The sequence below is a fragment of the Corvus moneduloides genome, chromosome 12 (assembly GCF_009650955.1).
Source record: "Corvus moneduloides isolate bCorMon1 chromosome 12, bCorMon1.pri, whole genome shotgun sequence".
NCBI classification, from domain to species: Eukaryota; Metazoa; Chordata; class Aves; order Passeriformes; family Corvidae; genus Corvus; species Corvus moneduloides.
This window is the reverse complement of record NC_045487.1, coordinates 20,336,385-20,350,882: the sequence shown is the minus strand read 5'-3', so window position 1 is coordinate 20,350,882 and position 14,498 is coordinate 20,336,385. Positions and strand designations below refer to the sequence as shown.

General features: G+C 45.0%; 1 protein-coding gene across 2 annotated transcripts in view; it reads left to right on the top strand.

Annotated features, from left to right (window-relative positions):
• The first annotated feature begins 10,741 nt into the window (after window positions 1-10,741).
• Window positions 10,742-14,498, top strand: part of CHST8 (carbohydrate sulfotransferase 8) — a 190,049-nt gene continuing 186,292 nt past the window's right edge. Inside the window, exon 1 of one of the 2 annotated variants that reach the window (XM_032121413.1) lies at window positions 10,742-10,852. The gene's annotated coding sequence lies outside the window, so the exon portion shown is untranslated. Of the gene's footprint in view, window positions 10,853-10,956; window positions 11,089-14,498 lie in introns of those variants that run through there. The other variant, XM_032121411.1, reaches the window with a different exon arrangement.

The following is a 14,498-nucleotide window of genomic DNA, read 5'->3' as shown; positions in this document are numbered from 1 at the left end:
CTGCCTTACCTGTGGGGAGACTCTTCCCAATCCCCGTCCCTACCACTCCAGCAGTGATTCCGTGCCTCAGTGCCAGCTGTCCGGGAGCCTGGGCAGCCCCTGCTTCTGCAGCCTGTGCCTTGAAACAGACATTTCAGAAGTGCCCCAAAATAAACACTAATAGCTGCTGGGTCAAACTATTTGCTGGCTCAGTGGACACATGGGGCTTCCTTCCGCAGCCTTCTCTGCCTCAGTTTGACTCCTTTGTTAACAATGCTGAGGAAAAGATACTTTCTTTTACAAATTGGACTATTATCTCAGATTCACCTTTTCTCTTCCCTTAATGAAATGCAAGTTTCTACAGCATGTCAAATAAATAGCCCTTAAGTACAATACAGTCAAGTTCTTCTAATGTATTTCTTGGAAAACAGGGAGGTCTCATGGTAGGTCCAGCTGTGCATTTGTGTCCCTCACAACCCCCAGCAGGATGATCAGCATCCCTGCACCCTAGTAGAAAGCAGCACCACCTCCCTCTTGTTACCAATGGCATCTACTTTCAAAAGCACTCTCTCTTCTTTCTCCCCAGTTTCCTTTCAGGCTTTTCTTCTCACTCCTGCCACTGCTCAGCCTGTGAGGGAATGCTCTAACATCATGGTTCCCCGAGAGTCTCATTTTTTGAAAGGATGAAATTTCCCAGCATCCTCAAGCCACTTTGCATTTTCCTGTCCTTTTTCTAACATATGCCCTATCCCTCCATTTTTTGTTTACCACTCTTATCCCCTTTACTATTTTTCCCCATTACTTTATTGATCCATTTTTCTTTTTACCCTCTTCCCTTCGACTCTTGGCTTTTCTTTTTCTCCCTGCCCCATTCTAGTGATGCTTTCTGGCTAGGTGTATTACCCACTGTGCTGAGGGCAAGCAGTGCATCTGAATTCAAGCTGCACTGTATAAGAGCAATACTACGTATACTTACAGAAAGCGCAAATCAAACTCTTCGTGTTCTCGTCTCCCTGTGCTCAATTCCCAAAGCCAATGCCTTCCATTATCAAAACAATTTTAAATAAAGCTAAGGGGAGAATTAAATGGAAAATAAATTGGGCATTTAAAGCCTGGTTCGCAGCACTCAGCTGCTCTCACTTCAATAGCTGCACTGCACACCTTCCATCAGGCCCCACGCTGCAGAGCAGGCTCTGTTTGCCAGCGTGTTCCCCACTCTGCCAGAGATGATATGGACACCCTGCATTGCCAGATAAGCAATATATGTCACTCTCCCTTGCCTAAGATTAAAATGAATGCACTAATTTATCTTCTATTAAGGGCTACAGCACAAATCAGAGAGGCAGAGGGAGCACATTCCATGCCTGGCTCTGTGCTCGGAACTGCGCATCACCCCATGGACACGGGGCCTCCCTGCACACACTTGGCCAACACTTTTGTGGTAAACCCTCAGATACTTCTGCATAAAATGGGTGTCAGGAAATAACTACTGCTCTGGGATGACATGATTTTGTACTTTTACACTTACAGCAAGTGAATTCTAACCACATCCTTTTTGGACAGGCCCTCCCCAGCTGGACAGGGGCAGAGCACATCTGGGTGACACATATTCCCTGCATAGCCAATAGAATATCATCTGAGAAATAAAAGTGCTTTAACTGAAAGCAATCAAAAATCAGAGTTATGCCAAGAAATCCTTTTTTTCAGCCCTAAACAAAGTGAAAATAAAAACTGAGAAATCAGTTGTTCAGAGGTCAGAAGAGAACTAGCTAGAAGGAGATAATGCTACATGTTTACACATTCTATGTTTTTTTCTTTCCATTTTAAAGAGAATCATTTCCAAACTGGCTGACACTCATGTGAATTATGAGATCTGGCTTTGGAGGTTGTAGATACCGGCAGAGACTAAACACACATATACTGCACCCGTCCTGCTGACACAGAGCTCTTTCTTGCACTGCTGAAGGGATGCAGAGGAAGTAACAAATGAATGCTCATGTTTAAAGTAAGATTCAGAAAAGGAAAGTCTTCTTGTCATTGAAAAACTACAGAGTATTTACACAGAGGCACATGGATACACGTACACTGTGCACACACTGTGGGGGGAAGGAGGGAGAATGAGACACGGGAAAGCCATAAAGATCCTACTGTTCTCACCAAAACACACCAGTCCTGTTAACAAGAAAACATCCAATCCTTGTATACAAGCAAATTTCCCAAGTTGTGGTCTAATATGTATCTTTTGCTTTTTATTTAGCTGTACTCTTGGACTACTGAGTTACAGACTTAAAATATACAGAATGAATGTAGGGAACTGCAGGGAAAAGAAGAAATAGGTTCCTCCTGAAGACTCAATTGAATTACTCTGAAAAGATTAATTAAAATTGAATTCTCTTTTGACACAAAATCTCCTGTTTGCTAGTTCTTCGTATGTCTGTTACCTAGTTTCCATTAGGAGATATTATACTCTGTAATGAAATAAACTTCAAAGACCCTATGGGATTAAACAAAAAGTTTACTGTATTCTGAGAGCTGCAGGAGCAGCGAAGTTCCAGTGCAAGCTGGCTTGCTTGATGAGAAGATGTTCACACGTCATCACTGAATTCCTGTCAGGGATCTCTATCATTGCATTTTAAGGTACAGAAGGGCAAATAACTGAGTGTAGATTAGAAAACAGCTTGATCTGCAAAGTGACAGCCAAAAGTCAGGTCTTTATTCAATCTCTCCAAAAAACCTAGGGAGAGGGGAGGAGAAGGAGGGGATTTCCTTTGACCCTGGGAACAGCTTTGTAACTAGAATAAGAATTATTAAGAAGGAAAGGCCATTGGCACCTCCAGCATATGGCTGTGGTTTTGCTGTCAGTATTTGGGGAAACCATCCAGGGAATCACCTACATTAGGGATCAGTGTGAGTGAATTAGATACAAGAGTGAGAGCATTTACATTGCAACTGGTGCTTCAGGTCTGGCACGCTCTAAAACACTGCTTTGTGTTTTACCATCTCGCACTCGGAGCCTAACGAGACACTTGACATGCTAAGAAACCACTCCAAATGGACCTGGGGGCAGAGCCTGGCCCTAGATGACATAAGGGAGAATTTCAGTGTAGTGTTGAATTAACAGTAGCACAAAAAGTCACTGACCACTTCAACTGTACAAGGAAAATCAGTTTGAGAGAGACAGAGCAAACATTATTTGTGTCCTTTTTTTCTGCATATTCTCATTTTATGGCACTTGCAAAGATACTATGAAATCCCCAGTGTCATGAGTCTTGGCCCCAGCAGCTGGCACTGATATCAAAAGAATAATATTTGTGTGTTGGCTGTTGGGGGCACTGTAACAGAGCCCACCAAACAGGTACTCACCACATCCCAAATCTGTGCTTCCAGCTACACAGCCAGCAGCTTTGTAATGGAAAGTTAAAATGTAAACACAAGCTGCTATTTTAGTGCAGTCACACAAATGTAGCAGCTTATGTTCTCTTTTCCTTTATTTCCAGAACGGACGGGGTGCCTGAATCAAGCTACAGCTAATCCTTTTTCTTTTTTCTCCTTTTTTCTTCTCCCTGAGTGCCTAGTCAATTAAATCTTGCTTACATAAGGAATTCTTACTTGCCTTATTCCTACAATGACAGTTGACAATGTTCAGACTAAAGGATGCCAAAATCTGTTTTTCCCTAGATAGTAAAAATACAAACAGAAATCAAACCCAAGCAGACTAATAAAGGATTACAAGAGCTGACAATGCTTTGTGAATTTGAAAGGTTACATTGCTTGGTTCAAAATAAACCTGAAATCCTGAGTCTGCCCTGAGATTTTCCCTCCCCTGTTCACAACATTCTTCCCTTTGTCATATGGATAGTTGTTCACAAAGGAGTTCACTGACATCACCTTCTTCATCTAGTCCAGATGGCCCAAAGTGATGAAAATCCAAAGATATTCCAGGAAGTGACCTTGGAGGTGCTTTAGTGATTCAAAATTCAGGGAAGACTGCAAGCCTGACTCTGGAAGCATCACAGCTCTAGCTCTAAGGAACGCCAGTTCACCTAGGCAGCAGCTGCCTTTCAAAGGACAACAGCAGATTCCCCAGTTGACGAGACATCTGCTACAGTTTCTCACAATTCCTGATTTACAAGGAAATAAGAGCTGGTTTGTATCACATATGTCAATAGCTGGGATTTTTCCCTTCTTACCCTTCAGACTGTGTTACCTCTAATGAGACAAGATGACAATGCCTGTTCAGAAGTGAAAATAAGAGGGGAAAATCTACAGGCCAAAGATAGTTTACTTTTTTTTCCTCTGAACTGATCTGTTAGCTTTCCTCTGAGAAGCTGACCAAACTGAAGATTGCAGGTCTAAGTGCTGCTCTCACCCTCTGGGATAGAGATAGAGAGAGAGATAGAGAGAGATAGAGAGAGAGAGAGATAGAGAGAGAGAGAGAGAGATAGAGAGATAGATAGATAAGATATAAAGTACCTCTTCCCAAACCACACTCGGCTTGGCAGAATAAAAATTAAATCAACATGGTTTTGCAACACAAAAGCCACCCTCTCACTTTTGCTGAGGACTATTTGAAATAAAGATGGATCATAGTGTGAGTCATTTATCTCTCCTCTCTGATGCATTCACACACGCCTACCACTGCAGGGGGATTCAGAGAAATGACCTGAATCTCAACCACCTTTGGGTTTGCAAACAAAACCCAGCCAACGAGATCATGCAAAGCCAGGCCTAAACCTATGGCTTCCCCTTTGCCACTGGTTTTGCTCCTCTCAGTATTTCAAACAGCGAAAGTGCAGGAGAAACAAGGAGGGGTACCGTGTAATGAAACCATGTATCACAGAGCAGCTCCAGAGTATGGCATTCCCATTTCACAGGAGGGGTATTCAAGCAAGCAGACTAGGTGAAATCCCAATTTGACCACAATACTTGTACTTATTTTAATTGTTTATTGAAAGCAGCATGACAGATTCAAAACAAAGGGAGAATGAAGAAAAAGAAACATTGGCTTCATTCACAGGCTTAGCTCCCTCTGCATGAACCACACACGAAATCAATTCTTCACATTATATGTTAAAAAAAGGGTTGAACTGTTAATAGTAACATGAGAGGAAAAAGACAGAGGCAGCAAAGAAATAAAGAGATGGCAGGAAGGTTTGGTCAAAGACAGGTTTGTTTTGGCAGCATGGATGCTGCAGAGGTGTGCTCCTGGGATAAAGCAGCAGAAGGTGAGAGATGCTGGAGAGAGAGAAGGTCCATGATAAGGGATCAGGAGCCAGGCCTAACCTGAGGCTGGGAAGAGCCTACTTTGGAGTTATTTTGCTTTAGTTGGTCCTTAGAACAGTGGTTCAGGAGCAGGCTTACATGCCTGCACAGTGCTCCCCCTCTGCTGATTCATACCACCAACTCATGAAACACAAAAAATTGAGAAGAATTAATGCAAGTGTCAGGAGATCTGCCCCTGCTCCCAGCAGCCTAAAAAGGAACTTGTTTTTGCCACCTATGAAAGAGCTGTGACACATTTCTTCAGTGATGGAATGATCCCACTAGGATCACTTTTGCTGGCCAACATCGAGCATATTTTTCTCCAATTCATCTTTCCAGTGTGATTTATTCCACACATCCACTTGGAAAAACATGCTCAGCACCATCACAACAGCTGTACAGCAAAGCCCATCACTATATTGATACATCATGGTTTCATTTCTTGCCCAAACACAGAAAATAAGGAGCTGCATATGAGGTGCACACAAATTCTGTCCCTGAGCTTTACTGTCCCAGGAAATGACAAAGCAAATTCATCCAGGGCAATGAAGCCAATCCTAAAGAGCCCCAAGCCCAATGCCAGCACTGATGGGATTTGAATAGGCCCCATGAAGACCCAAACTTAGAACAGCACATTGTATCACCTGCAACAAATTAGTCCTTAGAGAACAGCATCACCTTCAGGTTTGGTCCTCTGAAGACCCCTCAGCAATTACTCCATCTAAACCACCATTTTTCCAGGATGGACAAAAAACAGGAGCAGTAAAATACTCCAAACCCCTGCACCCTTATACGTTGTTCTGGGGAGTATTTCAACACACATCTTTGTTCTGCAGAAAGAATCCCTTCCAGCACCTACCCAGTGTAAGGAGCACAACAGCTCCAGCTCCCAGTTACTCTAAGGTATTGATGGAGTTTCCAAGGAGTAGCTGTGAGTGCCATTTTTGGATTCTGAGTCTGGTAGGTCTGTCTATTCTCACTTAAGACTAAATCAAATGCTTCTCAGGCTTTCCTTTCTAAACCATATTGTTCCTTCTGGGCCCTTTGGCTATATTTTATGAAATAACTGATGCTCTCTATCTCCAGGGGGCAATTTATTACTGCTTCTACCAAACAATGAACCATATGATCTAATACATCTCTTCCAGTTCTGTTTTGAGGCTTCTATAATTTTTCCAGAGATTTTTATTTTGTTCCCAAAGAATGGTTTGTGTACCCTACAATTTGTCCCACTGATATTTCTTGGTCTGAAGAAGACACTGCCTCTCCATAGAAACCTTGCCAAGTACTACCTATGCAGAAGCACTGCTCCAGGGGCAGAGTGCATGGAATTATTTCATATTTTCTTAATTTTGGTTAGCTCCCAGGAAATTCACTATTATTCCACTTTCTTACATCCCTAGCATTACTCTGTGCTTTCCCCTCTTCCTCGACCCTCGCTGGCACTGTCCCACACCCCAGCCTGCCCAGCTCACCCTGACTGGCTCGTTGTGTGAAAGCAACTTTAAGAAAATGGTCTTTAGAGAAAAGCTCTGTTCCCCCCGTCAGGTCTGGTAACTCTAAAGCAGCATCAGTAACATAATCAGATCCTGAAACTGGCCATAGAAGAAACTTAACTCTACCCCAAGAGTCTACATAGGCAGATGTTTGAACCATGGTTTTACCAAGCACCTTGTGCACACCTATTTCAGCTGGGTGCCAAAATGAGGGGAACTTGCAAATGAGCTTGCTCCCCATGTAGTTTACATATGGGGCTCAATTCCAGGTGCATTAGCATCCTGTTATGAGTTGCATTTTGTGGGGAGGATCCAAAGGGAATGAAGGATTAGAGATCTGGGAGACAATATGGCCCAGATCTGCTTTAGACATACCAGGCTCTTAATTTGCTGCTTTGTTGCACCACACACACACACACACAAATATAGACTTTTTTCCCCATAAACCTCAACTGCCTTTTCTGCTTCTAGAGAAGGGTGATTTTGAAATACCCCTTTCAGAGCTGGGATGGATGTTTCCAGTGTTGGTGTTTATTAAGTTCCTGTGGCAGCTGTTTCCAAGGTTGCTTTGTCATACATTTCTTTGCAAGAGACTAAGAATAGCGTAAGGGCTTTGCAGATAAGGATTTCAATTGCAAACTTTATACTAAAGTGTAATAGGAACATCAGGGAATTAAATAAAATTATATTTTTCCTAGATGTCTGCTTAAAAAGGAAATTCAGGATTTTATAGGTGCCCCAGAGACAAACTATTACATTACATTCCTTGCTGTTCTTATTTGAGTTCTGTCTGTTTGAGCACCTCAAATAGCACAGAATCATTCATAAAGAATGGGCAAGAGAGACTGTGTCCATCAATATTTCAAGCTTGGTTATCAAATCAAGAGAAATTCATGAGTTCTGCTCCAGCTCAACATTTCCAGGTTTGATACTATTGTTTGACAGTTTAGAGGGTTTTCCCTCTGCATTCTCATTGTCATTAATATTTTATATAATGTTCCAGTTGATGCTATGTAATATTTATTAATTTTTTTTTACCTGGCTGTACTAACCAGTTTTTTCTTTTCTCTTTCAGCAAGGAGAAATTCACACTCATTTGCTATTTGTGGGGTGATGACATAGTGTGAAGAAGCAGTAATGATGACTGACTGATAGAAGACACCATATGTTCTCTTCATTTTTCCCTGTGCTATTTTCTGAGAAATGAATAAAGACTCAGTATAACATAAGCTTTCCTATATATAGTATAAAAAAAAAATTGACCTTTTTTCCCCAAATAATTGGCAGGATGGGAGAAATAATCTTTTTTTCCTAAAGCATTCAAACAGTATTGCTATAAATATCAGGCTCCAAATCACCAAGATAAATAATTTCCAGTCTTTCCCACCAGAAACATTTTACACGTATCTAGGCACCAAAAACAATTTTACAATTAATTTCACTCACCCCCAAATGTTCTCCATCTTTCCATAGCAAATATTTTGAAAATATAAGTTGCATTTGCTGATGACTAAGCAAAGGTAAACAATTCCTTCCGGTCTTAAAAGAAACTAGATTCTATATAGGACTCTAAGTGACTGTGTGCAATGCATGATAATCAGAAATCCTGATTATAAGCACAGTACTAGCATCACTACATCACAATACTAGATTATATGCTGGGGTGTTTCTGTGCACCCAGAGTGTCTGAGTCTGTGCAACTAATAAAACAGACTTCCTTTAATAAATATTGCATTTGCTTTAACATGTTTTAAAATCAAAATAATTGGAAATCTCATCTCCTAGAAATAACAGAATACAAATCTTTTATTGTTCTAGCATACGCATTTAACAAATATATTCTTGTCCTACATAAATATTTTCTTTTTTTCTCTGTCCTTTTTGTTCATTCTACCCTCTCGAACCAAGGCTTTGTGATTGTTGCTCTTCCTCCTAACTTTGTAATAGCCACTAACTAGCCCCAGACTACAGCAGAGCCACACACATATCTGCTAATGTTATTAAGCAGTCAGGAGCAGAAACAAAGAAGTAAACAAAAGGGATTCACATTGCCTTCTGTTCCATTGGAGACAGAGAGGGAAAAAAATAAAAATCAATCCTCCAAACACAAAAATAACCCCCAGAAATCGTTGGTTTAAGATACCTTACTTTTCAAATTCACAGGATTTTTTTGTAAGTAATGGAGCCAAAATTGAAGAAAAACATAATTGTGAGTCCTGCAGGCAGCAGGGCAGAGAACTCGCTGTCAGTGGACCTAGTGCCAAGACTCTTTTTTGGGCTTTGTTTTCAAGGTCATCCATTTAAAGCACTTTTCATAACACAACCTGAATAAAGAATAGAGCCTCATTCTGCTCACCCTGCTCACAAAGGCGCCCACCACAGATGTAGCAGGAAAGGTTCCTTCGCCAGGCGAGCAGGAGATGGCCCTTGGAGGACGGGGCTCTCCCCGGTCACCTGCCATAGCAACAGACGTCAAGCAATGTTTTACGTTTATAGTATGCAACTCACTTTCCCCAGTTAGACTTAGTATTTTTGCTGTGACAGCTTATGCACCCTGCACCACAGAAAGCAGGACAGAAGGGGCTCAGGTAAAGCAGTGACTGCAGTTTTCACATGTTATTCTCCCTTTGAACTCCAAGTGGCATCTTCCCCTGGAAAGCAGTCACGTGCACCTTCTTTTCCGACAACAATAGAATTACATAAAGTCTGATCTCAAAACTCTCAATCAAATATTCCGTCCTACCAGCAATAAGCTGGCTTGCTTAAGGACTACAGACTTGGGTCCCTAATCAATACTTTAATAAATAACACCTACTTAGAACAATTGATTGCTAGGGAGCAGACTAAGTATAATGTATTTCTGCTCACCTAGTCACAGGAAAAATGTCATAGTTTATTTATAAGACACACCTGAAATTATTCTGTGGGCTGTAGATAGGATCCATCTTTTGGATGTACACACATTTGCCACTGTACACACATAACGTCTGGTTAAGGTGGGTGGTGAGTACTCAGTGCAGCATGTCTGGCTTTGTTTGTTGGCAAGCCCTGCTCCCGCTGCCTCCGGGCTGCCAAAGCTCTGCTCTGTGCCTCCCTGGCAGCAAAAGAAGCTCCTGGGACCCCCACACTCCCAAGTTGAGGAGTGGGTGCAGAGCACAGCCTATCCCCTTGATGCCAGGCTCTGGGGGCACTATTCAATCTAATTAAACGGCCACTTCATTACACTAGCAATAGCCAGGCATGCCACCGAGGCCATTCTTGGGGATTACAGCCATACCCTGGTTTTGCTTTCATGAGACTCTTTAATTCTGCTGCACAGTTGTGAGGGAAAAGCCTCTCTGTATTTTAGGGTGGGAAATAGCCAGCAGAGAGTGCAAGAGGCCCCTTCTGTGCTGTTACTCCACAGTCCATATCCAGGCTCAAGTCAAGGCACCTTGGTGCCCACCATGCCCTGGCTACAAGTGTGTCTGCTCCAATTTGTTGTTCGAGAACACCATCACTTCAATTCTCTTCCAATTACTTCTGTGTCTGCCCTTGGGGTGTGCGTTCACAACCTTCTTTTGGGAGCAAGTATGGGCCACCGATCTTCCCAGCCAGTCTCAAAATACATATATATTCTACAAATTGCAGCCCGGAGGAGACGCCCGGCAGGATGTTTGTATCCACACGGAGGATATGGAGGAGCCTCCCTTCTCCGTTCCTCCCAGACGACACCCGGCAGCAGGGGCGCACAGGCCTCCCCCGCAACCTGCCCGGGACCTTTCTCGCTCCCCGCAAGGTGCCCCTCGGGGGTGCAATATCCCGCTGGGAGCCGCGCGGGCAGAGGCTCGGGATGCGGGAGCCGGGAGCGCGCAGGGCGGTCACAGGCGCGCTCGGCCCGCAGCGCCCCGCTCCGCGCGGAGCTGCCCTGCAGACCATGCACGATCCGGCGGCCGCGGGGGCGGCGGGGAGCGGCGGGCGCCGCCGGAACGTGTCAAACTTGAGAGGCGAGAGCACCCCTGGAAAGGCGGCGGCCCCGGCCGGCCCCGCCCGCGCCGCGGCGAGGGAAGATGCGCCGGGGGCGCGGCAGGACCGGGAGCGCTCCCCGCCGGAGGCCGCCGCACCTGCTCCCGGAGGTGCGCGCTGGGCGCGGGGCGGCGGCCGCGGCCGCGAGCGGGGCCGGGGCCGGCGGGGCGGGAGGCGGGGAGGGGGGCGGCGGCCTCCCGTCTCCGGGCGGTCTGTCCCGCTTTACTCTCTCCTCCCCGCCGAGGATCGCGGGCGCGGAGCCGCGGCTGCGGCGCGCAAGGCGGCGGCGGGAGCTGCGCGGAGGATGCGCTGAGCGAGCGCGGGAGGCGGCGCGGCCGCGGCGCAGGTCAGTAGCGAGACCCCTTTCCCCGGGCCCGGGACGCGCTTCGCCACCCGGATCTCCGCATCCCCCGGCCGCTCCCCAACTTTTCCCCGCACCACTTCGGGAAAGTGACCAAACTTGCGGCGGGGCCGCGCTGGGGTCCCTTGTCTCGTGTCCCCTCCTCATCCCCGGCGGCGCGACCCCCTCCCTTCAGGGCTTCTCTCCCGGCTCGCGGCGCCGTAATTACCAGTGCCGGTAATTGGGGGTGGAGGGGCAGTGGCTGCGCTCGGGGCCGGGCGGGTGCGGGTCGCCCCGGGGCTGCGGCGAGTCCCCTCCGCCCGAGCCCGCTCCGCTCCCTTCGCAGCCGGGCGGGGCCGGCCCAGCCCCTCCCGGGCACGGGGGGCACCGGCAGCGGGACCCACCTCCAGGGGAGGATGGAGCCGGCGGCTTCGCCGGGCTGAACGCTCGTGGCTACGAGTCAGGCATGGCTTTCTGTAACGAAAACAACGGGATGCAAAGCAAACTAGTTGATAAATGCAGGCATCTCCCTGGACTGGAAACCCAGTTCACCCGGAGTTCAGCCCATGCGAGCAGGAGCGGTGTGAGCGGACACGGAGGCAGTTTTTAATTTCTTGAGTTATCTTTAGAGAACAGGGGGTTTCTTTGGGCGCTGCTCTCCCGCAGGAGTGCTTCTCGGCACGTCCCGATTCCCCTGCCCCTGCTCGGCCACACTGGCAGCTCGGACCTTGCAATGCCCCTTTACACCTCACCCAACCCTCCAGAACGGGTATGTTCAAACCACGGCAAACATACAGCAAAGAATGATTTGTACAGTATGTTAGCCCCAGTGTGCTAGTGATGGGCAACCGGCCAGCACCGTGCTGATGTCTGGGATGCCCGGGTGCTGGCTGTAGAAGTAGCCAGGAATGAATGATGTGATACCTGGTCGTAGCAGTGCTGTTAGTTTTTTTAAGCTTTTTCAGGGGTTAGGAAAACCCCTTATTGTAATTGTATTATAATATTGCTTTCTATCTGTAGCTGACTTGCGTTGCACGTAGATTAACATGTTTAAAAAAACCCAAAGGTGCTTATTTTTAATGTTAGACACCTACCTGAAATTCTTGTATTTTATTGCAACATTTAAAAGTTGCAGCTATTAAGAGAATAGGCTGTATCTGCAGGACCAGGGAGAGAGGGTGAATAGTAAACCTGAACAGTCTCAGAAATGAAAATCGGAAATGCCGCCGCTACATCTGTTTTGTTTATTAATGATGCTCACCATTTGACAAGAAAGCTATCCCCAGTTTATCCTGAGAAGATTTCATTTTGTCAGATCCCTGGTGTCTCATCAATTCCTTTCATGTCCCTGGGATTTTCTCTTTTCCAGGCTCAGGCCACAGCAGCTCTCTGTGTTGGGGATAACTGTTAAGCTGTTCTTTTGAATTCATGAGCTTCCAAATTAAACTTTTGCTGACACCTGCTACCTAGCCTGGTTGAGGATAATGACAGTGTCACCCAGGCTACTGGAGCTCTGCCACCAAACAAAGTAAATCACAAACAAAAACAATTGTAAGGTGCCTGGACTAGGTAACACAATGATTTGGGGGACGTCTGGGAAACTGGCTACTGGAAATCCAATCAAAGTCTGCTTCTAATGGAGCAAACTTTCCAACAGCAATCACAGGCAGGAATTAAATCCATAGAGTAGATGGCAACAGAGATTAATAATCATCATCAATTAGCTGATGGAATCAAACAGAACAAAATGAGGGTAAACAAAAACCTGTCTCCCCCTCCCCCTTGAGTCCAGTCCCACCTTTATTTATCAAGAGTCAAGGATCTCTCCTGAGCACTGGTTTCAAATGCCAAAATTTTAGCAGGTGTCATAACATAAGGTCAAGACTTAATTATTTATATGGAGACATCAATCATCCGGTGGGGATGATTTATTTATAAATCACCAGTGCTGTAAAACAAGACAGTGAATTCTGATTTCCTCCTGCTCCCTCCTGAAGGGACCAGGAAGGTCCACGCTGTGGCCGAATCACCTCAGGAGCCTGTCAAAGGTTTTGCCCAGCCCCACATGGAGGAGGCTTTTCTACATCTTTTAAATCGTGCAACCAAGATGCCACCGGGGAAATCTCATGCATATTTGCTACATCTCAGTAATGAACATTTACTGATTATGGATTATCTGGAGAATTTAGCTTTTTAAACATTATTCAAATTTTTATGTTTATGTAAGCTAATAAGACTGAGGAGATTCAGTAACTACTCTTTGCCTTATGGTATTTGAAAAGTGTGTCCATGGGGCTTAGCTCAGCATCTTCCAGAGTCGTTTTTAAAAGACTAAAATAGAATTTTTCTGCCTGAGAAAAACCACCCTATCTCTACTCTATAATGTTCTTTGCTCACAATTAATGCCAAAAATCAATTTTCTAATATGCTTTTTATGTTTCTGCTGAGCACAAACAGGATGGCACAGTAAAAGCTTTTATTGCCATCTGATTAGACTGCGCTGGGGGTAAGTAAGTGGCTTGGGCGGGTAGGGCTGCGATCTGCTGTGCTGGATGCAGCAAACACAGAGGAGGGCATGGAATGCTGAGCACCAGCCACAATCCTGCCCTCAGGGTCATTCAGAGAAATGTTATCAACTGCGTGGGCAGAAGCAGGATCAGGCCCATTAGGTTTTCTGATAGCTGGACAAAGTAATGAACATGTGCTTGGGATGTTCCTTAATCTCCTCTTCTGGGATTTTGGTAAAGGGTTAATTACAGCCAGGGATTCTCAGAGATTTGCCCATTTATTTATCTGTTAAGAGAAATCATGCTATTGATCTTATTCATGTGACCATTTTTCAGGCAGGGAGGTGATTAATTTTGAGTGAAACTAGTAAAAAAAGAACAGAAGAAGAGAGATGGAAAGGAAAGTTATGGTAAAAATATGAGCTAGGAGGGAAGGTTTCCTTTGCTTTTCTGTTGTTATCTTGTAAAACTGTGTAGCCCAAACCCATCAGCTTTACCATCAAGAAAAGAGGAGCACGAGGAGTATCCAGGGCATCTTGTGATCCTTCTGAACTTCATGGCAGGACTCCATTTTGGCAAGAGCAAGTCATTAAGTTCTCCTGCACATCCGTTATTCTGTTCCCACTGATTTTAAAAGAAGACCATTTATCACTGTATTTCAGTGACAGAAATACTAAAGTAATGTTTCACTGGGTTTATAAGAGGGTATAAAAAAGGATGGATGAGCTGGCAACGTCTTCAAGGAACAATTAAGACATTAAGAGTGCAGGAAAATATTTTTGGGAAATAACTAATCAGCGAGAAAATAGGAATTTAGTTATGAGATGTTCCTCAAACACCCTCTGGATTTTGCTCAGAGCATGTGAAAAAAATGAAAAATTCATAGTACTTCTTGTAGGCAAGACCAGT